This window comes from Mustelus asterias, chromosome 10 (genome assembly GCF_964213995.1).
Source record: "Mustelus asterias chromosome 10, sMusAst1.hap1.1, whole genome shotgun sequence".
Classification (NCBI taxonomy): domain Eukaryota; kingdom Metazoa; phylum Chordata; class Chondrichthyes; order Carcharhiniformes; family Triakidae; genus Mustelus; species Mustelus asterias.
Window position 1 is genome coordinate 52,922,328 of NC_135810.1, and position 27,389 is coordinate 52,949,716.

General features: G+C 46.8%; 1 protein-coding gene across 2 annotated transcripts in view; it reads left to right on the forward strand.

Moving 5' to 3' along the window:
- Positions 1-27,389, forward strand: part of LOC144499585 (uncharacterized) — a 90,745-nt gene that overhangs the window by 23,384 nt on the left and 39,972 nt on the right. For both annotated transcript variants that reach the window (XM_078221707.1, XM_078221708.1), the window contains exon 2: positions 4,552-4,633. The gene's annotated coding sequence lies outside the window, so the exon portion shown is untranslated. The remainder of the gene's footprint in view (positions 1-4,551; positions 4,634-27,389) is intronic.

Here is a 27,389-nt window from a genome sequence, read left to right on the forward strand (position 1 = left end):
AAATCCCCGTTGTGCCCGTTTTGGGCGTGAAGCGGATCGCCATCATTCCTGGGTTTCGGTAAAGTGGCGATCTGTGCAGATGCAGGTGCGGATCGTGATAATGGCCTCTCACCCGACTTTACCACGTTTTCGCGCCCGAAATCAGGCGTGAGGCAATGGTAAAATAGGGCCCAATGTTACCATGGTTAAAATGACATCGTTTTTTGCGGTTTCACCTGTGTCCCTTTAAAAAGATTGATACAGCTAATGTATTAAAATAAGGGATTGCAATGTTTTAAACTTCATTAAAGTCCCCTGATTTCCAATTTAATTCTTATCCTCACTATAACATCACACTAATATCTGCATCAAAGTACCTTTGGGCACCCTTTCAATTTAGCTGACACAAGTTAATGGAGACAGTTCTTTTCATGGGGTATTTTCTCCATAACCAATTATTTCCTGGGGTCTGTCAATAAGAATATATTTAAATGCCAGGGCTAATGAAATTACTGAATGAGGACAATCTGCATGATTTTATTTTGGTCACAACATTTTAAATTAGCAGGGTTCAGTTTCAATTCTGTGGAATAGTCGCTGAATGAATAGAGAGTATTGACATATGGAACAAACTTCTCTGCTTTCAAGGTTTGGACTTGGATGAAGATTTCCAAATAGGTCCTGTCTCTGATAAATAGTATCTTGAATTTACTGACACATCTCATCCAATATTATTGTCAAATGCATTCTATTTGAATGCACTTGCAATTGATGATATGTTTGATTAGAGCCTGTAATTCATATAGTAGATATCCCAGCAGGTGGTAGTGCCTGAATGTTTATAGAATACTGAATTTGTGGCATTCAATTCGCTGAACATTTTGCATGCAATTCTCATTACCCATGTAAAAAGTGATTAGCATAATATCCTATGCATCTGATTTCACTTGAACTCTAAATTTCTAATGGACAACATGAACATGACGGCTGAAAATTTAACTTTGCCGATGAACTTTCAACTTAAGGCAATGTTTAGCTACAATTTTAACTGCAATTGTTCCACTTTCAGCTTCATATTAGAAGAGTACTCGACAATCACAAATACAAATGATAGGTTTAGAAAATTTTCAGCACACTTGGAAACAATTTTCCTGTTCTGCCCAACATATAATAAATTTCACACTCATCTCCACATGATTTCATCTTCATTCGAGAACCCACTTCCAATTAAATCGTATCGAGTAGATTTAGATTGTCACCCATGATGCAATATTTCACCGGCCACGAGTATAGATAGCGCATTTCCAGGCCTTGCACCTTTGATTTGGAAATCAAGCTAAGAGTTACCTCAACCCTTGAAACTCAGGGAAACTCAACCCTTTTGGTCCACTTTCCAACTTGTGACATAGAACAGAGAACTGAAAAAAGGGATGAATGATTTATTAGCTATCGAGCAATGGTTTCCATTTGTGGGTGAGCCCAGATCAAGGGTTATAAACATAAGATCGCCGTTAATAAATCATAGAAAGAAGTTTAAAGGGATTTCTTTACACAGTGATAGTGGTGTAAGAGTGGAATTCACTGTCATATGGAGTGTTTGAAGCAGAAAGAGCAAATGGCTTTAAGTTGAGGCTTACTTTATCCCAGATAGTGTTGAACTTCGAGAGTGTTTTTGGAGTTGCACTCATTCAAACAAGTGGAGAATATTTCATCACGCTCCGAACTTGTACCTTATAGGTGGTGGACAAGCTCTAGGAATGCAGAGGTGTTATTCACTACAGGATTCCCAGCCTTTAACCTGCTTTTGTGGCCACAGTATTTATATGGCTGGTCCAGTTCAGTTTCTGGTCAATAGTAACCCCAGGATGTTTTTGGTGGGGATGGTAATGCCGTTGAATGTCCAGGGGAGATGGTTAAATTCTCTCTTGTTGGAGATGTGCATTGCCTGGCACTTGCATAACTTGTAGCTTCACCAGGTTGACAGCTCATTTTAAGCATGGCTGATGCTGTTCCTGGTATGCTCTCCTGCACTCCTCATTGAACTAGAGTTGCCACCTTGGCTTGATGGTGACAGTGTAGTGAAAGATATACGAAGTCATGAGTACTCAGACTTTGGTTGAATTCCACTGCTGCTGCTGAAGGTGCACGAATACTTTTTTAAAAAATTCATTCATGGGACATGGGCGTTGCTGGCTGGCCAGCATTTATTGCCCATCTCGAGTTGCCCTTGAAAAGGTGGTGGTGAGCTGCCTTCCTGAATCGCTGGAGTCCATGTTCTATGGATTGACCCAAAATGCCGTTAGGGAGGGAATTCCAGGATTTTGACCCAGCGACTGCGAAGGAACAGCAATATATTTCCAAGTCAGGATACTGAGTGGCTTGGAGGGGAACTTGCAGGTGGTCGTGTTCCCAATTATCTGGGAACAAATAATTGTCCTTCTCGATGGAAGGGATTGTGGGTTTGCAAGGTGCTGTCTAAGTATCTTTAGTGAATTGCTGCAGTGCATCTTGTAGATAGTACACACCGCTGCTACTGAGCATCAGTGGTGGAGGGATTGAATGGAGGCACCACTTATGGATGCCCAATTTTGATGTTAGATTGTTTTGACTCTATCCCATTTAGCATGGTGGTAGTGGCACACCACATGAGGGACAGTATCCTCATATGAATCTGGGACTTTGTATCCATAAAGACTGTGCAATATTCTCCCATCAGTACTCTTGTGGACCGATGCACCTGTGACAAATGGGGGGTGGGGGCGGGGGGCTCAAGTATGTTTATCCCTCTTGTCGGTTCCCTCACCACCACCTGCTGCAGTTTGGAAGATACATCCTTCATGACACAGCCTGCTCATTCAGTGGTGTTATCAAGCAACTCTTGGTCTTTGAAGTTCCCCACCCTGAATACATTCTCTGCCCTTGCTGCCCTCAGTGCCTCTTTCAACTATTGTTCAACATGGAGGAGTGATGGTAATCAGCAGGAAGTTTCTTTGCTCCTGTTTGGCCTGATGGCATGAGATTTCAGGGGCTCCGAAGTCAATGTTGACTCCCAGGGCAATTTCTTCCTGGCGGTATAGCACTGTGTCCCTGCCTCTCATGCAGAGCAGGTACAAGGATCAGCTGATAGTGAAGTGATGAATTTGGATAATATTTACACAAACAAATGCTGGAGCTGTGTAGAGCAGAGGGATAATCTAAAATGGACCATTTATAAAGGGAAAAAGATAGGGGGAAACTTAGACAAAAGGTTCATAATTAAAGAAGAAGCTCTGATCAAAAATCAAAAAAATAGTTCCAAGGTATATTGCAAAATGTGAGCAATAAACCAAGGGAATTAATTTTACATGAAATTCTAGACTCTAGCATTTGAAAAGTCTGATTATAAACTAGATAAGAATCAGATACAATGCATGCAGACGAGAGAGAAAATTTGCCACCTCTGCACAACTTTTCCAAAGGTGGCTTCTCAGGGATGACAGCCACCCACCTAGTAGTGGTGGGCAGTCAATAAGGGTGATTAAGCAGGTACAGAGAAATCTATTGCAATTTGTCAGAAGCCCATGGGCCATACACAGGGTCAGCACCTCATGGAAGCTGATGAGCTATTGTCTATAGCAACAGACATTAAAAAGGGAATCAGAAAAGAGGAAGTCAAGCATGGTCAATGACCTACCATACTTTTAGCAGATCTCTCAGATTGGGAGTGCTGAGAGAGGGAGGGAATGGGATTTATAGTGGGGTTCATTCTGAGCTGCAATGAGTGCCACATTAATCTCAGCATTCCTTGGGCAGTCCATTCCCATGCGAGGGTCAGCACTGCCTCAGGGAACTCTGACACACAGTCACACATTTCCTTTGCTGGTCCACAAGCACTGTTTATTTGTGGCCCTCGAGGCTCGGCATCTCCAGCCAGGGATTGAGCTTGGCTGGAGCGTTCCTCTGTCCTTTGATAGGCACTGCCAGATCAGACATTGCCTCTATCATCTGCTCCTGTTGATGACGTTATGACGTGACAAGACGAGAGTATATGGTGTTCCGACTGATATAGTGTCGATAGAGGACTGGCTAATTAACAAGAAAGTCAGAATAAATGTGCCATTTTCAGATTGGCAAACTGTGACTAGTGAAGTGTTGCGGGGTCAGTCCTGGGACTCAACTACTTAGGACTTAAAAGGAAAGTTCAACTGTATTGGAGCCAAATTTGCTGATGATACAAAGGTAGGTAGGAAAACAGTTGTGAGGAGGATACAAAGAGTTTATAAAGGGATATCAAGAGGTTAAGTGAGTGGACAAAAAATGACAAATGGAGTGTAATGTAGGAAATATGAGGCTGTCCATTTTGGCAGGAAGAATAGAAAATTTTATGAGGAAAGATTAGACAGGTTGGGCCCGTATGCATTAGAGTTTAGAAGAATGTGGGATGATTTTATTGAAATGAATAATTTCCAAGGGAAATTGACAGGGCGGATACAGAGATGGTTCCTCAAAAGGATATCCTAGAACTGGGACACAGTTTAAAATTAAGAGATTTCTCATTTAAAATGGAGATGATTCGTTGTTTTTCTCTCACAGGATGGAGGGAATTTGGTGAAGCTGACAGGATGTGCTCCTTTCCTTTTCTACCTTTCCTCAAAAAGAACAGCAGGCAGCGTTGGTAAGTAAGACCTAGTGAGTATTTCTACTGTCCTTAATTTGCAGATGACACAAAGATAGATAGGAAAGGAAGTTGTGAAGAGAACATAAGGAGTGAGCACAAATCTGGCATATGGAGTACAATGTGGGAAAATGTAAAATTACATATTTTGGAAGGAACAATAAAAAAAGCACATTATCTGAATGGTGAGAGATTTCAGAGCTCTGAGGTGCTGAGGGATCTGGGTGTCTTAATGCATGAATCACAAAAGATTAATATGCAGGTACAGCAAGTAATTAGGAAAGTTAATAAATGTGTACATGTCCCTTAACAGTAATCACATGCTTGAGTGGCATATAAAGGAAGGAATAATGGGAGTTATGACAATAATCATGGAGGATTTTAATTTACACACTGACTGGAAAAATCATGTGGACAGAGGTAGCCCAGATGAGGAGTTCAGCAAATGTTTTTGGGAGTTTCTTCGAGCAGACATTGAAGAGCCAACCAGAAAGCAGTCCACACGAGACCGGATATTGTGTTATGAGACAAGATTAATTAATGGCCTCATAGTGAAGGCCCCCTCGGTAGCAGCAAACATAATGGGCCCGATTCTCCCATCGCAATGTGCTAGTTTTTTGGCACGTCAGCCATTTCATGGGAATGCATGTGCGTCTCCCATCGCCAGAGAGCAGGTGCAGTTGAGACCACGCTGGAAACCGGCAGGAACACCAAGTAAGTGATTTTAATCTTTTTAACGTAATTTAAATGTCATTATTGGGCCCGGGACTGAATTCTCCAGGCCCAATAGCATCTCCCACACCGCCACACCACATTTCACTCGGCGGGGTTTAGAGTAGCTCCCCACATTCGGGGAACTTGCGAGAGATCCCGCTGGAGTGAAGGGGAGGCAATCAGGGCCCCCTCGGGGTTGGTGGCAGGGGGTGATGCTCCCTGGGTATGGGCATCCTGGCAGCGCCAGCCTCTTCCCCCTGGCACTGCCCAGGGGGAACCTTGGCACTACCCACCAGGCATGGGGCAGTGCCAAGGGGTTGGGGCCTATTGTGGGCGGGACCATCGGTAGGGGTTGGCGAGGGTCCCACTGTCACTCTGGATTGGAATCTGGTTGGGACTGGAGGGAGGCCAGCGATTGGGGCGGGCTGGAGGGGGGTGGTTTGCCAGAGGCGTTTGCCTCCCAGGGGTGTCTGCCTCCCGTGGGGGGTGGTCTGCCAGGGTGGGAGGGGTCTGGAGATTGGGGTGCTCCCGGACTGGGGAAAGTTGAAGCTGGCCTGGAAATGTTCATGGAGGTTGTAATCAGGCCGTGGAGTGTTGGGGGGCAACATTGCGAGGGTCCCAGGTTGGCCAGCGATCGAGTTGGCCAGCAAATGGGAGGCTGACAGATCGGGGTCCCTGCGCATGCACAGAGGCCTGGAACTGTCCGACTCTGACGTGAATTGGCCCCGCCCCCCGAGCTTTTAATGATATTCACGATTGTGACCTCTGCAGTGCACAGAGTGTGGGAGATTCGAGTCTGAACTCCCACTCGAAAAACAATCGTTATTTACATCATTGTTCCTGCCAATTCAGCACTTAGTATTTTTTGGGGAGAATTGGGCCCAAGGATTGAATTTTACTTTGAGTTTTAGGGAGAGAATGGGTCTAAAATTAATATTTTAAACTCAAGTGAAAGCAATTATGAAGGCATGAAAACAGAGCTAGCTAAAATGAACTTGTAAATAAGGTTAAGGGATAGGTCAATAGTGACGCAGTGACAGGCATTTAAAAGAATATCTCAGAATACACAGAATAGACAAATTATAATGAGAAATAAAAATTCCAAGGGGAAAAGTTAAAGATAGGATCAACCTGAAAGAAAAAACATATGATTGCACAAGATGGAAGTCAGACGATTGGACAGAATATAAAACACAGCAAAGAATGATTAAGATTAATAAAGGAGGGAAAAAAGTACGAGAAAAAGCGAGCAAATAAGATCAAAGCATGAAGATTCTCTGTAAATATTTAGAGTTAACTTTGAGCATTGGTCCTATAGAAAATGGGTCTGGAAAATTAATAATGATAAATAAGGAGATGGCAGATGAGTTGAATGGACATTTTGCACCAGTCTTCATAATAGAGAATAAAATAATAACATCCCAGATATCGCTGTAAATCAGGAAATGGAAGGGAGAGCGAAATGCAGGAAAATTACATTCACCAGGGAAGTGGCATTGAGCAAATTGCTGGAGCTGCGGTTGACAAGTCCCTGGGTCCTGATGGATTTCATCCGAGGATCTTAAGAGAAATGTCTAGTGAGATAAGTGATGCATTGGTTTTAATTTTCCGACATTTAGTGAAGGTTCCATTCATTTGGAAAATAGTGAATTCAAAAAAGGGAGGGAGACAGAAAGCAGGAAATTACAGGCAGGTTAGCCAAACATCTGCCACAGGGAAAAAGTGAGAAGCTATTATTCAAGACATTAAAGCAGGGCGTTTAGATTAATTCCAGGTAGCCAGGCAGAGTCAACATTTTGAGAGAGGGAAACCATGTTTAATCAATTTATTAGAGTTCTTTGATGAAGTAAGATGTGCTGTGGATAGAACATAGAAATACTACAGCACAGTACAGGCCCTTCAGTCCACAAAGTTGTGCCGAACATGTCCTTACCTTAGCGATTACGAGGCTTACCTATAACCCTCTATCTTACTAACTTCCATGTACTTATCCAAAAGTCTCTTAAAAGACCCTATCGAATCCGCCTCCACCACCGTTGCTGGCAGCCCATTCCACGCACCCACCACCCTCTCAGTGAAAAACCTACCCCTGACATCTCCTCTGTACCTAATCCCCAGCACCTTAAACCTGTGTCCTCTTGTGGCAACCATTTCTGGCCTGGGAAAAAGCCTCCGACTATCCACTCGATCAATACCTCTCAACATCTTATACACCTCTATCAGGTCACCCCTCATCCTTCGTCTCTCCAAGGAGAAAAGGCCGAGCTCACTCAACCTATGCTCATAAGGCATGCTCCCCAACCCAGGCAACATCCTTGTAAATCTCCTCTGCTCCCTTTGTAAGGCTTCCACATCCTTCCTGTCATGAGGCGAACAGAACTGAGCACAGTACTCCAAGTGTGGTCTCACCAGGGTCTTATACAGCTGCAACATTATCTCATGACTCCAAAACTCAATTCCTCGATTGATGAAGGCCAGTACACCATACGCCTTCTTAACCACAGCCTCAACCTGCACAGCTGCTTTGAGCGTCCTATGAACTCGGAACCCAAGATCCTTCTGATCTTCCACTCTTCCAAGAGTCCTAGCATTAATATTATATTCCACCATCCTATTTGACCTGCCAAAATAAACCACCTCACACTTATCTGGGTTGAACTCCATCTGCCACTTCTCGGCCCAGTCTTGCATCCTATCAATGTCTCGCTGCAACTTCTGACATCCCTCCACACTATCCACAACACCTCCAACCTTTGTGTCATCAGCAAACTTACCGACCCATCCCTCCACTTACTCATCCAGGTCATTTATTTTTTTTTTAAATCACAAAGAGTAAGGTTCCCAGAACAGATCCCTGGGGCACTCAACTGGTGACCGACCTCCATGCAGAATATGATCCATCGAAAAAGGAAACCGGTGGATACTGGACCTAAGAATTCCAGAAGGCATTTGATAAGGTGTCACATTAAAAGTTAATGCGGAAAATAAAAGGTGATGGTGGGGGTAAGGAGGGAAGTGATGTTAAATATTGGCTTAGATAGAAAATTGGCTGGCTCACAGTAAACAGAGGGTAGGCATAAATGGGTTATTTTCTGGTTGGTAAGATGTAAAGAATGGTGTGCCACTGGGATCAGTACTGGGGCCTCAAGCTTTTAAAATTTGTATAAATTACTTGGATGAAGTGACCAAAGGTATGGTTGCTAAATATGCTGATGATACAAAGGTAGGTAGGAAAGTGAGATGTGTGGAGGATATAAGATGGCTGCAAAGAGATAAAGATGGTTTGTGTGTGGGCAAAGATCTGACATGGAGTACAACAAGGGAAAATACAAAATTGTTCATTTTGATTGGACGAATAAAAAGAAACATAGTACATAAATGATGAGATTGCAGAGCTCAGAGATACAGAGGAATCTGGTGTCTTAGTCATGGTTCACAAAAGATTAATTTGCAGGTACAGCAGGTAATTAGGACAGCAAATAGAATGTTATTGTTTAGTGTGAGGTGAATTGAATACAAAAGTAGGGATGTGATGCTTCAACTGTACAGGGCATTGGTAAGATCACATCTAGAACACTATATGCAGTATTGGTCTCCTTATTTCAGGAAGGATGTAAATGTATTGGAAGCAGTTCAGAGAAGGTTTGATGAAGTAATACTTGAAGTGGGAGGGTTGGACAAGCTCAGCTTGTGTCTGCAGGAGTTTAGAAGAATAAGAGGCAGCTTATTTGAAGCATATAAGATTCTGAGGGATCTTGACAGGGTGGATGTGGAAAGGATGTTTCTTCTTATGCAGGAATCTAGAACTTGGGGGTCACTGAAAATTAATAAAACAATTGAACACTACAAAAGCCATCATGAATTCAAGAGGTCAAGTTCTATGTCATTATGACTATATGTTTGCCATTTGGGCATCTTGCTCACCTTGCGTTAGGGAGAGAAACAAACTATTCAGCTATTCCATTCTTCACTCCCTTCAAGACACCAGATGAAGCTTTTTGGAATTTTAAAATGGCCTTTGTTCAAGCTGTAGCTCAGCAAACAGCTTTCCACAATGTGGTCTACTGATCCCCAGAACAAAGGAATACAATGGTAATTATATCTTTAGGCTCAGCTGCAAGTAATTAACATGCATAAATCAAGATTGCACACTCATTCAAAAGTAATCAATATCCAATCCTAACTAATAGTTCTGATCACTTCTTTCATTTCCCACAGTGTGTTTAACCAATTACAACTACTCTACACTTGCCTAATTACAATATCCAATCATTAACATGGCACATACACAGAGCTATATTATCAATAAATACATGCTTATGGTCTTGGACTGTCTGGCACCTGGGTAGCTCTTTCGGCACCAATCAAGTAAACGAACTCAAATTAACTTAGGGACAAAGTAAAAGGGGCGGCTCCCCAAAAGGAAGGGGGGAACAGCCCGAACCAAAATCAAAGTCGAAAGGAAACTTAAAACGTCAAACGAAAAGGTGATTATCGGGGTCGATAATACACCCCAGCCCCTGCGGTGCCCAGCGGGCACGGAAGGCGTCAACTGCACCCGCAGACACTGCATGTTCCCTCTCCAGGGACACCTGGCCATGAATATAGCCGCGTTAGAGGGGCAGAGAGTCGGGATGGACGACCCCATCAATCGCCCGCTGCCTGGGAGTCACTACCCAGGGTGCCAGCCTGGTGCGGAGGGGGGCGGGTCGGGAGGATGACTTCCTCGTGAACCTGCTCCTGGGCCTGGCAAGGCGAGCTAATGACAGTTGTTGTCAAGATTGTCAACTCAATTCATGCCAAACATCTGCAAATTTGTTTGTTCAAATTGTTACTCGAGCTTCATGCCACCAATGGTGAGCTCATCCTTCATGCAGAGGTAAGGTGGTTAATTTGAGGAAAAGTCCTCCAGAGAGTTTTGGATCTGCTCCCTGAAATTGTCACCTTTCTTAAATTTGAGGTGTACAGCGAGCTGTCAGATAATGCATGGGTTGCTAGACTTGATATTTCTTACGGATATAAGTACAAAACTGAATGAACTGAATCACTGACTTTTAGGAGGGACAGAGACTTGTCACACATGATCAGTACAGAGAATGTGTTCAAGTTGAAAGTGGGCCTGTGGTCCTCCCAAATAAAGACACAGGCACTGGAGTGTGGTGACGAGGGAATTACTGAGCACTTCCCAAATCTGGAGACAAGGTTCCATCCAAACATCTTTGTCCCCCTGAACAAATTGGAAAACAAATTCAATAGACAATGTCAGGAGTTGGACAAGATTAAACAAATCACTATGCTTGTCTCACATCATTTTCTTCAAGTGGACATTGGATAACCGACAGCAACATTTCGGCAGGTGTTTGAACAGAGCAGTGGCCTTGACGTAGAAATCATCACCATGCAAGATGACATAGAACTGAAAATTAGGTCAAGGGGCAAAGACTTTTGGGGATTTGTGAACAGAGACAAGTACCCTTTTCTGACATTCTGTGCACTCAAGGTGAAGGCATACTTTGGTTCACCTGTGAGATGGCTTTTTCCCAGATGAAAATGTCACTGATGCCATCTGATAGGCTGTATGAGACTGGCCATTTCAATCTACAACACAAACATCACAGCACTCCCAGAAAGTCAGAAAAGATGAGTGTTATGCACGGCATACATTTTAGGGGGTTTTCGTAAAGTCGAATTTTTAAGAGCAGATCTTGTGCTGCATTTAGATTCTGAAAGTGATCTTGTGCTTCAATCGGTTGGAGACCACTGTTGGAGAGTCCTGACGATTGGGCATATGTATCATAAACTTCAGTGCTTGCTTGAAACATGCAGTGCATACATTTCACACAGATCTTTTTAGATCTTTTGAGATTATTGCTTAAAATGCTAAATGTTAAAGTTTATTTATTAGTGTCACAGGTGGGCTTACATTAACACTGCAATGAAGTTACTATGAAAATTCCCTCGTACACACACTCCGGTACGCTGAGGGAGAATTTAGCATGGCCAATGTACCTAACCAGCATGTCTTTCGGACTGTGGGAGGAAACTGGAGCAACTGGAGGAAACCCACAGAGACACGAGGAGAATGTGCAGACTCCACATGGTCACCCAAGGTGGGAATCGAACCCGGGTCCATGGCGCTGTGAGGCAGCAGTGCTAACCACTGTGGCACTGCTGCCTCTGCTGTCTCCATGGCCGATTTGAATTCTGTGAACTTGAATTCATCCAAAATTTTACTGCCCGTTTACTAATGCATGTTAAGTGTCACATCTATTTCTCCTTTGAACACTGACCTGCATCAGCTCCCAGTCTGGTAATGCCTTTATTTCAAAATTAATTTTCTTGTTTTCAAGAGTGGGGAGCGAGCAGGAAAATTGAATTAAAGCCCAAAATAAGACATGAATGTATTGAATAGTGGAGGACTTTTGAACACAAGGAATAGGAGCAGGAGTACATCTCCAGGGAGGGAGATAAAGAGGGATTTTAAAACGTATTTAGAAAGGTGACGAACAATGGAGAATTGGAGCTGGGCAAGTATACATACATTACTAACAAGATGCGAGGAGTCTGAGGCATGTGCCTCACCTGGAATCTTGCACTGACGTCCTGTCTGAAAGTTACAGGCACTTAAATTAAGATTAACTCCTGGGTTTCCTCTTTCTGATTAACTGTGGCATGTCCTGCCAGAAACTTAACAACGCTGCTATTATATCATACCCTACAGATCTGCCTCAACTTTCTTTCCTGATTTTGACAGTGTGAGGTTGGACATTGCACAGAAAAGTTCCCTTCGTTGCTAGCAACCCAGTGGAGATGTACTCCTGCTCCTATTTCTTGTGTTCAAATCTGTCGATAGGTTTACCCCTCCCTATTTCTATAAGCTTTTCTTCTCTCCAGTGCTGAGATGTGTGTGTTCACCTAATTCTGATCTCTTGCACAATCCTGATTTTCTTCTCTGCACGATTGGTAGTTGATCATTTAGCTGCCAGGATCCTAAACTCTAGAATTAATTCCTAAATCTTTCTGCCTCTCTCTCTCTTTAAGATACTTTTAAAAACCTACCTCCTTGAGCAAACTTTCAGCAGTAGTTGTAATGCCTCCTCCTTATGTGGTCAGGTCTCAAAATTTTGTTTGATAAGCACGACTGTGAAATGTTTTGGGGATTTTACTCAGTTAAAGGTGCTATATAGATGCAGGTTATTGTTGGGCTCAAAGAATTTACAGAGCTAGGGAGGGAGATAAAGAGGGATTTTAAAACGTATTTAGAAAGGTGACGAACAATGGAGAATTGGAGCTGGGCAAGTATACATACATTACTAACAAGATGCGAGGAGTCTGAGGCATGTGCCTCACCTGGAATCTTGCACTGACGTCCTGTCTGAAAGTTACAGGCACTTAAATTAAGATTAACTCCTGGGTTCCCTCTTTCTGATTAACTGTGGCATGTCCTGCCAGAAACTTAACAACGCTGCTATTATATCATACCCTACAGATCTGCCTCAACTTTCTTTCCTGATTTTGACAGTGTGAGATTGGACATTGCACAGAAAAGTTCCCTTACTCTCTTCAGAATTAGAACCATAGGTGCATTGATAAACTGAGTTTCATTAATAATGCTTGCAGGCTTTTCAAGTTAATGTCTAATTCAGCACCATTCTTTCTGACTGGTTACTCAGTTGTCTTGTTAATTAAAATGCATCAGAACATAGCGATAGGAAGAGGATATTGGGATAAATTGCGATACTTGTATGTGCAAAAATGGGGAAGACACATACCAATTTCTCTTCTAGCAAATATTTTTACTGTAAGTGGGTCATGCCAAGTACCAGAATGTTGCACCAGGCCCACAATGTGAAATAATGATGGCAGCGGAGTGAGGTGACTTTGTGCAAGCTGTCCCCAGCATACTCTCTAATTCAATCTTTTACTCTCGTTCTATGCTCTTAAACCTTAACTCTAACATCTTTAAATTGTCTAATAGTGTTCTCTTTGCTGATCTTTCTCTTCACCCTGTCTGGAATCTGCAACACCATATTCTGCAGCCTCTCCTTTCCTTCTACTCTATGTACTCCATGCACGATTCAGAAAGGGTGTCAGTGCAAGGTTCCAGTGAGGCATTTGCTTTAGGCTTGTGCAACTTGCCTCTTGTTAGTCATGTATGTATACTTGCTCACCTCCAATTCTCCATTGTTTGTTTTGCGCACGGGAAACAATGCTTTTCACTCTATCCCAATAATAAATCAAAATGTGAATTCTGTTTGATACCACTGCTCTAAAGTTCTGACACTAATTCTGTGCCAAAGTCTGTAGTTTTTGTTACCCACAAGGAAAAATAAATTGCCAGCAAACATTTGGTCGACCTTCCTCAGCTGCAAACCCGCTATCCATTGCAAACACCACTGCAATGCCCAGGTTTGACGGTAATGTGTGTGCACTCTGCTCACAGGCAGCAGCTGGTCCCCAGGAGCCAGCCTACCGGCACGTGCCTCTTTCCCGCGGCGTGTCACCTGGCAACGAGCGTCACACAATAGTGTCGCCTATCCAATTAATAGCGCGGGGGGGGGGGGGGGGGAGATTTTACTTCATTCTTTAAAAATGAGGGCAAAAGTAGGAGCAGAAACACCAGCACGTCTGAAGTACAAAATAAGTCACAGTAATTGTATTTGAAATGTTTACTTATTTCCTCCTGTGTGTGAATACTGTTATATTTTCTGGTCTCCATCCCACACCCCCCCCCCCCCCCCCCCCAAAGTGTGGGTAATGAGCTGAGCCATTGTGACCGAGCAATAGCGCTGGGCAGGCGGTGATGGGGAGCCGGGACCATCCAGTTCAGTGTCGGCGCTGACCTGACACGTTGTGGCTGAACAATTTTTTGCACTGTATTTTTTTAAAAGAAAGAAAAACAGTTTTGAGGAATCGGTTCGTGTTCCTCATCCTGACTCTCCGTTTCTCGGCGACATCGAGGTTGAATCGTGAGCTTCGCGTGTGTGCGGGCGCGCGCAGTCGCGTTGGCCGACCTGCCGAGCCGCCATGTTGCAGACTCTGTGCGAGAGGTCGGGGCTGAAAACGGTGATTGAAACTTTGGCGATATGGTGCGGCTACAAACCGCCCCCCCGGTCTCAGTTTGACATCCTGTACGATTTCATGTACGACTTGCTGTCGTTCCTGTGGACCACGAACCTGGGCATCGACATCTTGCTGATCGCGATTTTGCTAATAGTCTGGGGCCTCGTGGTCTTGATCATGAAATTCGTGGGCAAGTTCATCCAATGGAAGAAGGAGGAGAAGGAAGAATAGCTTCCGTCGGCGGAACGGTCTGCTGGCGGGCAGCTAGAAGTGGACCAAAAATACAAAATTGTTTATTTTGATTGGAAGAATAAAAAGAAACATAGTACATAAATGATGAGATTGCAGAGCTCAGAGATACAGAGGAATCTGGTGTCTTAGTCATGATTCACAAAAGATTAATTTGCAGGTACAGCAGGTAATTAGGAAAGCAAATAGAATGTTATTGTTTAGTGTGAGGTGAATTGAATACAAAAGTAGGGATGTGATGCTTCAACTGTACAGGGCATTGGTAAGATCACATCTAGAACACTATATGCAGTATTGGTCTCCTTATTTCAGGAAGGATGTAAATGTATTGGAAGCAGTTCAGAGAAGGTTTGATGAAGTAATACTTGAAACGGGAGGGTTGGACAAGCTCAGCTTGTGTCTGCAGGAGTTTAGAAGAATAAGAGGCAGCTTATTTGAAGCAGATAAGATTCTGAGGGATCTTGACAGGGTGGATGTGGAAAGGATGTTTCTTCTTATGCAGGAATCTAGAACTTGGGGGTCACTGAAAATTAATAAAACAATTGAACACTACAAAAGCCGTCATGAATTCAAGAGGTCAAGTTCTATGTCATGACTATATGTTTGCCATTTGGGCATCTTGCTCACCTTGCGTTAGGGAGAGCAACAAACTATTCAGCTATTCCATTCTTCACTCCCTTCAAGACACCAGATGAAGCTTTTTGGAATTTTAAAATGGCCTTTATTCAAGCTGTAGCTCAGCAAACAGCTTTCCACAATGTGGTCTACTGATCCCCAGAACAAAGGAATACAATGGTAATTATATCTTTAGGCTCAGCTGCAAGTAATTAACATGCATAAATCAAGATTGCACACTCCTCGAACGTGGAACAGTACAGCACAGAACAGGCCCTTCGGCCCACGATGTTGTGCCGAGCTTTATCTGAAACCAAGATCAAGCTATCCCACTCCCTATCATCCTGGTGTGCTCCATGTCTATCCAATAACCGCTTAAGTGTTCCAAAAGTGTCTGACTCCACTATCACTGCAGGCAGTCCATTCCACACCCCAACCACTCTCTGCGTAAAGAACCTACCTCTGATATCCTTCCTGTATCTCCCACCATGAACCCTATAGTTATGCCCCCTTGTAATAGCTCCATCCACCCGAGGAAATAGTCTTTGAACGTTCACTCTATCTATCCCCTTCATCATTTTACAAACCTCTATTAAGTCTCCCCTCAGCCTCCTCCGCTCCAGAGAGAACAGCCCTAGCTCCCTCAACCTTTCCTCATAAGACCTACCCTCCAAACCAGGCAGCATCCTGGTAAATCTCCTCTGCACTCTTTCCAGTGCTTCCACATCCTTTTTATAGTGAGGTGACCAGAACTGCACACAATATTCCAAATGTGGTCTCACCAAGGTCCTGTACAGTTGCAGCATAACCCCACGGCTCTTAAACTCCAACCCCCTGTTAATAAAAGCTAACACACGATAGACCTTCTTCACAGCTCTTTCCACTTGAGTGGCAACCTTTAGAGATCTGTGGATATGAACCCCAAGATCTCTCTGTTCCTCCACAGTCTTCAGAACCCTACCTTTGACCCTGTAATCCACATTTAAATTAGTCCTACCAAAATGAATCACCTCACATTTATCAGGGTTAAACTCCATTTGCCATTTTTCAGCCCAGCTTTGCATCCTATCTATGTCTCTTTGCAGCCTACAACAGCCCTCCACCTCATCCACTACTCCACCAATCTTGGTGTCATCAGCAAATTTACTGATCCACCCTTCAGCCCTCTCCTCTAAGTCATTAATAAAAATCACAAAGAGCACTGATCCCTGCGGCACTCCGCTAGCAACCTGCCTCCAATCCGAAAATTTTCCATCGACCACCACCCTCTGTCTTCGATCAGACAGCCAGTTACCAATCCAATCGGCCAACTTTCCCTCTATCCCACACCTCCTCACTTTCATCATAAGCCGACCATGGGGGACCTTATCAAACGCCTTACTAAAATCCATGTATATGACATCAACTGCCCTACCTTCATCAACACACTTAGTTACCTCCTCAAAAAATTCTATCAAATTTGTGAGGCACGACTTGCCCTTCACGAATTCATGCTGACTATCCCGGATTAATCCGCATCTTTCTAAATGGTCGTAAATCCCATCTCTAAGGACCTTTTCCATCAATTTACCAACCACCGAAGTAAGACTAACCGGTCTATAATTACCAGGGTCAGTTCTATTCCCTTTCTTAAACAGAGGAACAACATTCGCCATTCTCCAGTCCTCTGGCACCATCCCCGTGGACAGCGAGGACCCAAAGATCAAAGCCAAAGGCTCTGCAATCTCATCCCTTGCCTCCCAAAGAATCCTAGGATACATTTCATCAGGCCCAGGGGACTTATCGACCTTCAGTTTATTCAAAACTGCCAGGACATCCTCCCTCCGAACATCTATTTCCTCCAGCCTATTAGCCTGTAACACCTTCTCTTCCTCAAAAACATGGCCCCTCTCCTTGGTGAACAAAGAACAAGAACAAAGAACAATACAGCACAGGAACAGGCCCTTCGGCCCTCCAAGCCCGCGCCGCTCCCCGGTCCAGGATTGAATCCTGAATCCAGGATCCCCGCCCAATTTTCCAGCCTATCTACATACCAATATCCTTTCCACCGAGCTGTCCCTCACAGCTACGATGCTTTGTTCATTACAACCTATTAACTCACCCCCACCCCCCCATTCCAGACCATGTGATCTCCAGGGAGAGGCGAAAACCCAGAGTGAAAAACCCCAGGGCCAATATGGGGAAAAAAAATCTGGGAAATTCCTCTCCGACCCCCTGAGGCGATCGAAACGAGTCCAGGAGATCACAATGGCCCCGATCGGAAAATGCTTCCCAACCCTAGTCATTTCCACTTCCACGAACACCATATGAATTCCCTGCCCCCGAGACAGGTTCCCAACTATCCGCAGTCTCGCTCTGTACTGGCACCAGCAAGATGATCATAGAATGAAGCCTTGAAATGAGAAACAAGGAACAATTAGCCCGCGCCGCTCCCTGGTCCAAACTAGACCACTCTTTTGTATCCCTCCATTCCCACTCCGTTCATATAGCTGTCTAGATAAGTCTTAAACGTTCCCAGTGTGTCCGCCTCCACCACCTTGCCGGGCAACACATTCCAGGCCCCCACGACCCTCTGTGTGAAGTATGTCCTTCTGATATCTGTGTTAAACCTCCCCCCCTTCACCTTGAACCTCTGACCCCTCGTGAACGTCACCACCGACCCGGGGAAAAGCTTCCCACCGTTCACCCTATCTATGCCTTTCATAATTTTATACACCTCTATTAAGTCTCCCCTCATCCTCCGTCTTTCCAAGGAGAACAACCCCAGTTTCCCCAATCTCTCCTCATAACCAAGCCCCTCCATACCAGGCAACATCCTGGTAAACCTCCTCTGTACTCTCTCCAAAGCCTCCACGTCCTTCTGGTAGTGTGGCGACCAGAACTGGACGCAGTATTCCAAATGCGGCCGAACCAACGTTCTATACATCTGCAACATCAGACCCCAACTCTTATACTCTATGCCACGTCCTATAAAGGCAAGCATGCCATATGCCTTCTTCACCACCTTCTCCACCTGCGACGTCACCTTCAAAGATCTGTGGACTTGCACACCCAGGTCCCTCTGCGTCTCTACACCCTTTATGGTTCTTCCATTTATCGTGTAGCTCCTCCCTACATTATTCCCACCAAAATGCATCACTTCGCATTTATCAGGATTGAACTCCATCTGCCATTTCCTTGCCCAAATTTCCAGCCTATCTATATCCTTCTGTAGCCTCTGACAATGTTCCTCACTATCTGCAAGTCCTGCCAGTTTTGTGTCGTCCGCAAACTTACTGATCACCCCAGTTACTCATTCTTCCAGCTCATTTATATAAATCACAGACAGCAGAGGTCCCAATACAGAGCCCTGCGGTACACCACTAGTCACAGGCCTCCAGCCGGAAAAAGACCCTTCCACTACCACCCTCTGTCTTCTATGACCAAGCCAGTTCTCCACCCATCTAGCCACCTCCCCCTTTATCCCATGGGATCCAACCTTTTTCACTAGCCTACCATGAGGGACTTTGTCAAACGCTTTACTAAAGTCCATATAGACAACATCCACGGCCCTTCCTTCGTCAACCATTTTGGTCACTTCTTCAAAAAACACCACCAGGTTAGTGAGGCATGACCTCCCTCTCACAAAACCATGTTGACTATCGTTAATGAGTTTATTCCTTTCTAAATGCGCATACATCCTATCTCTAAGAATCTTCTCCAACAACTTCCCCACCACGGACGTCAAGCTCACCGGCCTATAATTACCCGGGTTATCCTTCCTACCCTTCTTAAATAACGGGACCACATTGGCTATCCTCCAATCCTCTGGGACCTCACCTGTGTCCAGTGACGAGACAAAGATTTGCGTCAGAGGCCCAACGATTTCACCTCTCGTCTCCCTGAGCAGCCTTGGATAGATTCCATCAGGCCCTGGGGATTTGTCAGTCTTTATATTCTCTAACAAACCTAACACTTCCTCCTTTGTAATGGAGATTTTCTCCAACGGTTCAACACTCCCCTCCGAGACACTCCCAGTCAACACATCTCTCTCCTTTGTGAATACCGACGCAAAGTATTCATTTAGGATCTCCCCTACTTCTTTGGGCTCCAAGCACAAGTCCCCACTTTTGTCCCTGAGAGGTCCGATTTTTTCCCTAACAACCCTTTTGTTCCTAACGTATGAATAAAATGCCTTGGGATTCTCCTTAATCCTGTCTGCCAAGAACATTTCGTGACCCCTTTTTGCTCTTCTAATTCCCCGTTTGAGTATTTTCCTACTTTCATTGTACTCCTCCAGAGCTCCCTCCGTTTTTAGCTGCTTGGACCTAACATGCGCCTCTCTTTTCCTTTTGACCAGTCCCTCAATTTCCCTGGTTATCCACGGTTCTCTAATCCTACCCTTCCTATCCTTCTTTTTTACAGGCACATGCTTGTCCTGTAGCCCTAACAACCGTTCCTTAAAAGACTGCCACATACCAGATGTGGATTTACCCTCAAACAGCCTCTCCCAATCAAGAGCTGCCAATTTCTGCCTGATCGGGCGGCACGGTAGCACAGTGGTTAGCACTGCTGCTTCACAGCTCCAGGGTCCTGGGTTCGATTCCCGGCTCGGGTCACTGTCTGTGTGGAGTTTGCACATTTTCCTCGTGTCTGCGTGGGTTTCCTCCGGGTGCTCCGGTTTCCTCCCACAGTCCAAAGATGTGCGGGTTAGGTTGATTGGCCAGGTTAAAAATTGCCCCTTAGAGTCCTGATGTGTAGGTTAGAGGGATTAGCGGGTAAATATGTGGGGGTAGGGCCTGGGTGGGATTGTGGTCGGTGCAGACTCGATGGGCCGAATGGCCTCCTTCTGCACTGTAGGGTTTCTATAAATTCTATAAAAAAATATCCCAATAAAGTTAGCCTTCCCCCAATCCAACACCTTACCCTTGGGACACCGCTCATCCTTTTCCATCACTATCCTAAAGCTAACAGAATTGTGGTCACTATTTGCCACATGTTCCCCAACCAAAACTTTGAAGACCTGACCGGGCTCATTCCCCAGTACCAGGTCCAGTATAGCCCCCTCTCTAGTTGGGCTGTCCACATATTGTTCCAACGAACCCTCCTGTACACATTTTACAAATTCCTCCCCATCCAGAGTCCCTGCCCTCAGCGATTTCCAGTCTATACCAGGGAAATTGAAGTCTCCCACTACAACAACCCTATATTTCCTGCACCTATCCAGTATCTCCTGACATATCCATTCTTCCACTTCCCTTGGGCTGTTGGGGGGCCTGTAGTACACCCCCAACATAGTGACTGCGCCTTTCCTGTTTCTAAGCTCCACCCAGAGTGACTCGCTACACGACTCCTCCGAATTGTCCTCCCTCTGCACCGCTGTAATATGCTCTCCAACCAATACCGCTACTCCCCCACCTCTTTTGGCCCCTCCTCTGTCTCGCCTAAAACACTTGTACCCTGGAATATTCAGCTGCCAGTCCTGTCCCTCTTTCAACCAAGTCTCTGTCACCGCAACCACATCCAAATTCCTCGTGCGCATTAAGGCCCCAAGTTTGTCTGTTTTACCTGCTACGCTCCTTGCATTGAAGTATAAGCACTCCAGACCCCCAGGCTCAGTGAGGTCGTCCTCCCCCAGAGTGCTCTTCTTCTTTGCCAGCCTTGTCCCAGCCCCAAGCTCGTCCCCAGCCACCACACTTATAGACCTAATATTTTGATCCCCACCCCCCTGCCATACTAGTTTAAACCCCCCCGAACTGCACTAGCAAAGCTCCCAGCCAGGATATTTGTGCCCTTCCAACTTAGTTGTGACCCCTCCCTCTTGTACAGGTGCCATCCTCTCCTGAAAACCTCCCATTGGTCTATGAAAATAAAGCCCTCCCTCCTGGACCAGTCCTTTAGCCAGGCATTCATTTGAACCAACTCCCTATTCTTAGCCTCACTGGCACGAGGCATTGGGAGCAGCCCAGAGATGGCCACCCTAGTGACCCTACTTTTTAACCTATTTCCCAACTCCCTGAATTGCTCTCTTAGGACCCCCCTACTCTTCCTATCTACGTCATTTCCACCAATGTGTATAATGACATCCGTTTCTTTATCTTCCCTTTTTAATATGCCTCCTATCCGCTCGGAGACATCCGTGACCCCAGCACCAGGTAGGCAGACTACCATCCTGGAGTCCCGTTCGCCCCCACAGAATCACCTGTCTGTGCCTCTAACTGATGCATCCCCCACCACGATCGCTCTCCTAACCCCTCTCTTCCCTTTCCGGGCCACAGAGCCTGACTGTGTGCCGGTGACCTGGTCACTGTGTCTTACCCCTGGAGAGGCACACTCCTCCACACGATCTAAAACAATATACCTGTTTTGGAGTGGGACAACCACAGGTGACCCCTCTTCTAACTGTCCACTCCCCTCCCCTCTCACACCTGTCACCAAGCCCTTCCTATTTTGAGAGACCACCACTGGAGTCCTCCCTTGTACTTTACCCTTCTGCCCTTTACTCCTCCTAACTGTGACCCACGTGTCATTCTCCCGATGCCCCGGTGTAACTAGTTGCCTATAACTGCTGTCCCCGACTAGGCTAAGGTCAGCGATCTGCAGCTCCAGTTCCCTAACACGGTCCCTCAAGAGCTGCAGTTCCACGCACCTGGCACATATGTGAACCTCTGGGAAGCTAGGTGTTTGCAGGAACTCCCACATCCCACATCGGAAGCACTGAACTGGCCGATCACTCATACCTGCCCTTATCCTTTATAGGGTTCGGTAAAAAATAACTAGCCCTGCCTCGCCCTTTCAGCCTAAGCCCTGTGAGCCAAAGCCCTTATAGTGCACACTCTGCTACCCACTCACTCCACTCCCCACGCTGCCCGCTGTATAGTGCAGACGGCTTTTTATGCTCCCGGCGAACCCCCCAAGTAACTGCCTTTTATACTAAGACTCAACCTCCCAGAATCCCCTTCAGCTGACCTCACTTCCTCAATTCAAAACCCTGAAAAAAGCCCGCGAAATATACTAGGAATACCCTTAAATGAATAAATGAATAATTAAATCACTTCTTAGCTTACTCTCAGCACTCCTGCTAAGACTCTCTCCCCCAGTCTCACTCCAGTTAAACAAAGAGATCGAACCCCCCAGGTAACTGCCTTTTATACTAAGACTCAACCTCCCAGAATCCCCTTCAGCTGACCTCACTTCCTCAATTCAAAACCCTGAAAAAAGCCCGCGAAATATACTAGTGTGGTGAACCATCGTTGGTTACCACTGTGGGTTATTCCTATGTTACTGTTGGGTTAGGGGGTTGCCACTCTAGGGGTTGTATAATGTTGTTGGGTTAGGGTGTTTACCTGTGGTAGATGTTGTTGTGGCACATCCCGGTCGGGCCCCGCCTCCTGGGGAGAGGTATAAGACCCTCTGCTCCGGCGGGACCCCTCCAGTCTGAACTGGTGTACTCATGTTAGCTAGTTCCATTGTTTGCTCATAAAAGCCTTCAATAGCTGAAGCCTTGTTCCACGTGCTTGATTGTCGCGCATCAATTTTATTAGCAAACATAAAACTCTCAACAGTAAAAAGGGAGTATGGAACAAATATTAAAACCAGAACGTCTGGCGCTGGACCCACGTGCGGTCGGTGGCGCTAACACCTTCGACCACTGGTGGAAGTGTTTCGAAGACTACCTGGCAGCCTCTGTAGCTGTTACTACAGACAACGACAAACTCCAGGTCCTCCACGCGAGGGTAAGCGACACGATTTATCTTGCGATTCGTGCGGCCACCACTTACCCGAGGGCCATCGAGCTCTTGAAGAAACGATACACGAGACCACCCAACGAGATACACGCTCGTTACCTCCTCGCTACACGACGTCGGCAGTCGGGCGAAACCATGGAGGACTACGCCAATGAGCTCTTGCAGCTTGCCAGGGGTTGCGATTGTAAAGATGTGTCAGCAGAGCAATATATGTACGACCTCGCCCGAGATGCGTTCATAGCAGGGGTAGGGTCCTCGTACATCCGGCTTAAGTTACTAGAGAAAGGGAACCTCAACTTGACCCAAGCGATGGAGATGGCTGAGATGCTGGAAGCAGCGTCGAAAAGCTTGGCTCTGTACCCCGAAGACCACGTGGAGACAACGTGGCAAGAGCAAGCACAAATCCCTCCTCGCCCCACGGGCTCGCGCTCCCATATCGATCCGACGACGGCGGCAGCTCCAGGCGGCCAGCGATGGTATTTTTGCGGCGGGGCCAAGCATTCACGGCAACAGTGTCCAGCAAAAACGGCAATCTGCAGCCAGTGTGGTAAAAAGGGCCACTATGCTAAAGTTTGCAGGTCGAAGCCCAAAAACGGCAGTGCAGCCTGTGACCCTCCAGAGCGGAGACAATCTCCTTCGGCGTCACAGTACCCACGAGGTCCGACCACGTGCGAATCCAGGACGGCGCCATCGTGGCTGACGGAGGAGGAGGAAGACCACCAGGAGTCGCTACGTTTGGCGCCCTCACCCACGTGCGATTCATGGTGGCGGCCATCATGGTCAACGACGACTAGGAGCGACCAGCAAGGGTCCTCAGCATCAACCTCGGCTGCATGCAGTGACGCCCAGGGGCCAACGGTGGCGTCGATCTCTCTGGACCAGACAAAGCACCACAGGCTTGATAATTCCATGATGAACATCAAGGTAAATGGTCGTACTGTGTATTGTCTGTTTGACAGTGGGAGCACCGAGAGTTTTATTCACCCTGACACTGCAAAAAGGTGTGGACTCCGGGTTCTACCTGCCAAACAGACAATTTCCATGGCATCACGGTCCCGGTCTGTACCGATCCAAGGACGGTGTATGGTAACCCTAGAGGTACAGGGCACAATTTACGAGCAATACAGGCTCCTTGTGTTACCGCACCTTTGTGCGCCAATTCTCCTCGGACTAAATTTTATGGTCCACATGAAGAGTGTGATCCTACAGTACGGTGGGCCACTCCCTTCACTGGCAGTAGGGAATCAGCCGCAGCCTCCAAATTGCCCAAAGCGCCCCGCATGCAATCTTTCCACACTAAAAATCACCACACCTTCTTTATTTAAGAATCTGGTAGCAGGCTGCAAGCCCATCGCTACTAAGAGTAGGCGTTACAGCGCTGAAGACCGGATCTTTATCAGATCTGAGGTTCAGCGGCTCCTCAAGGAAGGGATCATACAGGCCAGTGCTAGTCCGTGGAGAGCGCAGGTCGTGGTGGTTAAAAGCGGGAACAAACCTCGGATGGTCATCGACTACAGTCAGACCATTAACCGTTATACGCAGCTGGATGCGTATCCTCTCCCGTGCATTTCTGATATGGTCAATCAGATTGTGCAGTACCGGGTGTTCTCTACCATAGACCTTAAGTCCGCCTACCATCAACTCCCCATCCGCCCAGAGGACCGACAATACACGGCTTTTGAGGCGGATGGTCGTCTATACCATTTTCTCAGGGTTCCATTTGGTGTCACCAATGGGGTCTCGGTCTTCCAGCGTGCTATGGACCGAATGGTGGACCAGAACGGGTTGCGGGCTACCTTCCCGTACCTGGATAACGTCACCATCTGCGGCCATGACCAGCAGGACCATGACACGAATCTCCAACACTTTCTGCGCACTGCATCTCGCCTGAATCTGACCTATAACAGGGAGAAGTGCGTATTCCGTACGCGCAGGTTAGCTATCCTTGGATACGTGGTGGAAAACGGGGTCATCGGCCCTGATCCAGACCGTATGCGCCCCCTTACTGAACTTCCCTTGCCCGCTAGCACAAAAGCACTGAGGAGATGCCTCGGCTTCTTTTCGTATTATGCGCAGTGGGTCCCCAACTACGCGGACAAAGCTCGTCCGCTCATCAAGTCCACGACCTTCCCACTCACGCCGGAGGCCCAATTGGCCTTCAAGGCTTTGAAAAGCGACATTGCGAAAGCCACGATGCACGCGGTGGATGAATCCATCCCTTTCCAGGTGGAAAGTGATGCATCTGATTTTGCCCTAGCCGCCACACTAAACCAGGCAGGCAGGCCCGTCGCATTCTTTTCCCGCACCCTTCAAGGCCCCGAAATTCGGCACTCAGCGGTGGAGAAGGAGGCTCAGGCCATTGTGGAGGCCGTCAGACACTGGCGCCATTACCTGGCGGGGAAGCGGTTCACCCTGATCACGGATCAACGATCCGTGGCTTTTATGTTCAGTAACACGCAGAGGGGCAAGATCAAGAACGATAAGATCTTGCGGTGGAGAATTGAGCTCTCCACCTATAATTACGATATTATGTATCGTCCAGGGAAGCTCAATGAGCCCTCGGATGCCCTCTCGCGCGGAACATGCGCCATCATGCAGGAGGACCGCTTGAAGGCCCTCCACAATGACCTGTGCCATCCTGGAGTCACCCGACTCTACCACTTCGTAAAAGCCCGCAACCTGCCCTACTCGGTGGAGGATGTCAGGTCAGTGACGAGAAGCTGTCGGATTTGCGCGGAATGCAAACCGCACTTTTATCGACCGGACCGGGCACAATTGGTCAAGGCCACTCGCCCCTTCGAGAGGCTGAGTGTGGATTTTAAGGGCCCCCTTCCCTCAACGGACCGGAATGTCTATTTTCTCAATATAATAGATGAGTACTCCCGGTTCCCGTTTGTTGTCCCCTGTGCGGACACGTCGACTGCCACAGTGATTAAGGCATTCAGTGATCTTTTTACCCTGTTCGGGTACCCCTGCTACATACATAGCGACAGGGGCTCGTCGTTCATGAGTAACGACTTGAGGCAATTCCTGCTCTCATACGGGATTGCCTCTAGTAGAACCACGAGCTACAACCCTAGGGGTAACGGACAGGTGGAGAGGGAGAATGCTACAGTCTGGAAGGCTGTCCTACTGGCACTGAAATCCAGGGGCCTTCCAGTCTCCCGTTGGCAGGAGGTCCTTCCAAATGCGCTTCATTCCATCCGCTCCCTCCTGTGTACGGCAACCAATGCTACTCCCCACGAGAGGATGTTCTCATTCCCTCGGAAGTCGTCCTCGGGGATCTCCTTACCAGCCTGGTTGACGTACCCAGGACCCGTCCTTCTGCGGCGACATGTGAGGGCCCACAGGTCCGACCCCTTGGTCGAACCGGTCCAACTCCTCCACGCCAACCCTCAGTATGCCTATGTGGCATATCCTGACGGGCGAGAGGACACAGTCTCCATCCGAGACCTGGCGCCCGCAGGGGACGTAGCAACTCCTGTCGCTCCCATACCCCCTGTCACGAATCCCCTATCACTTATTTCTTCCCCAGACGTGGCGCGGTCAGCACCGGGACCAGTGCATAACAGTTATACTCCCATGTACAGCTTGCCTGAGACGCGGAGTTCGGCGCCACCACAGAAGGTTCCAGGATCCCCTGCACCATCGCCTCACCAGGGTCAACCGGCCCGGGAGTCCTCGAGGGGACAGCCGGACGCTGTTTTGGAGAGAACGCCACCGCAAGCACCTGCTCCGGTGTCGCAACCGGTGTTGTGGAGATCACAGCGACGGTGCGGTCCTCCAGACCGTCTGGACTTGTGAATTTTGTACATATGTGACCTGTTTTCGCACCCCGCCGGCCTTTGTTTTTAAAGGAGGGGTGAATGTGGTGAACCATCGTTGGTTACCACTGTGGGTTATTCCTATGTTACTGTTGGGTTAGGGGGTTGCCACTGTAGGGGTTGTATAATGTTGTTGGGTTAGGGTGTTTACCTGTGGTAGATGTTGTTGTGGCACATCCCGGTCGGGCCCCGCCTCCTGGGGAGAGGTATAAGACCCTCTGCTCCGGCGGGACCCCTCCAGTCTGAACTGGTGTACTCGTGTTAGTTAGTTCCATTGTTTGCTAATAAAAGCCTTCAATAGCTGAAGCCTTGTTCCACGTGCTTGATTGTCGCGCATCAACTAGGAATACCCTTAAATGAATGAATGAATAATTAAATCACTTCTTAGCTTACTCTCAGCACTCCTGCTAAGACTCTCTCCCCCAGTCTCACTCCAGTTAAACAAAGAGATCGAACCCCCCAGGTAACTGCCTTTTATACTAAGACTCAACCTCCCAGAATCCCCTTCAGCTGACCTCACTTCCTCAATTCAAAACCCTGAAAAAAGCCCGCGAAATATACCAG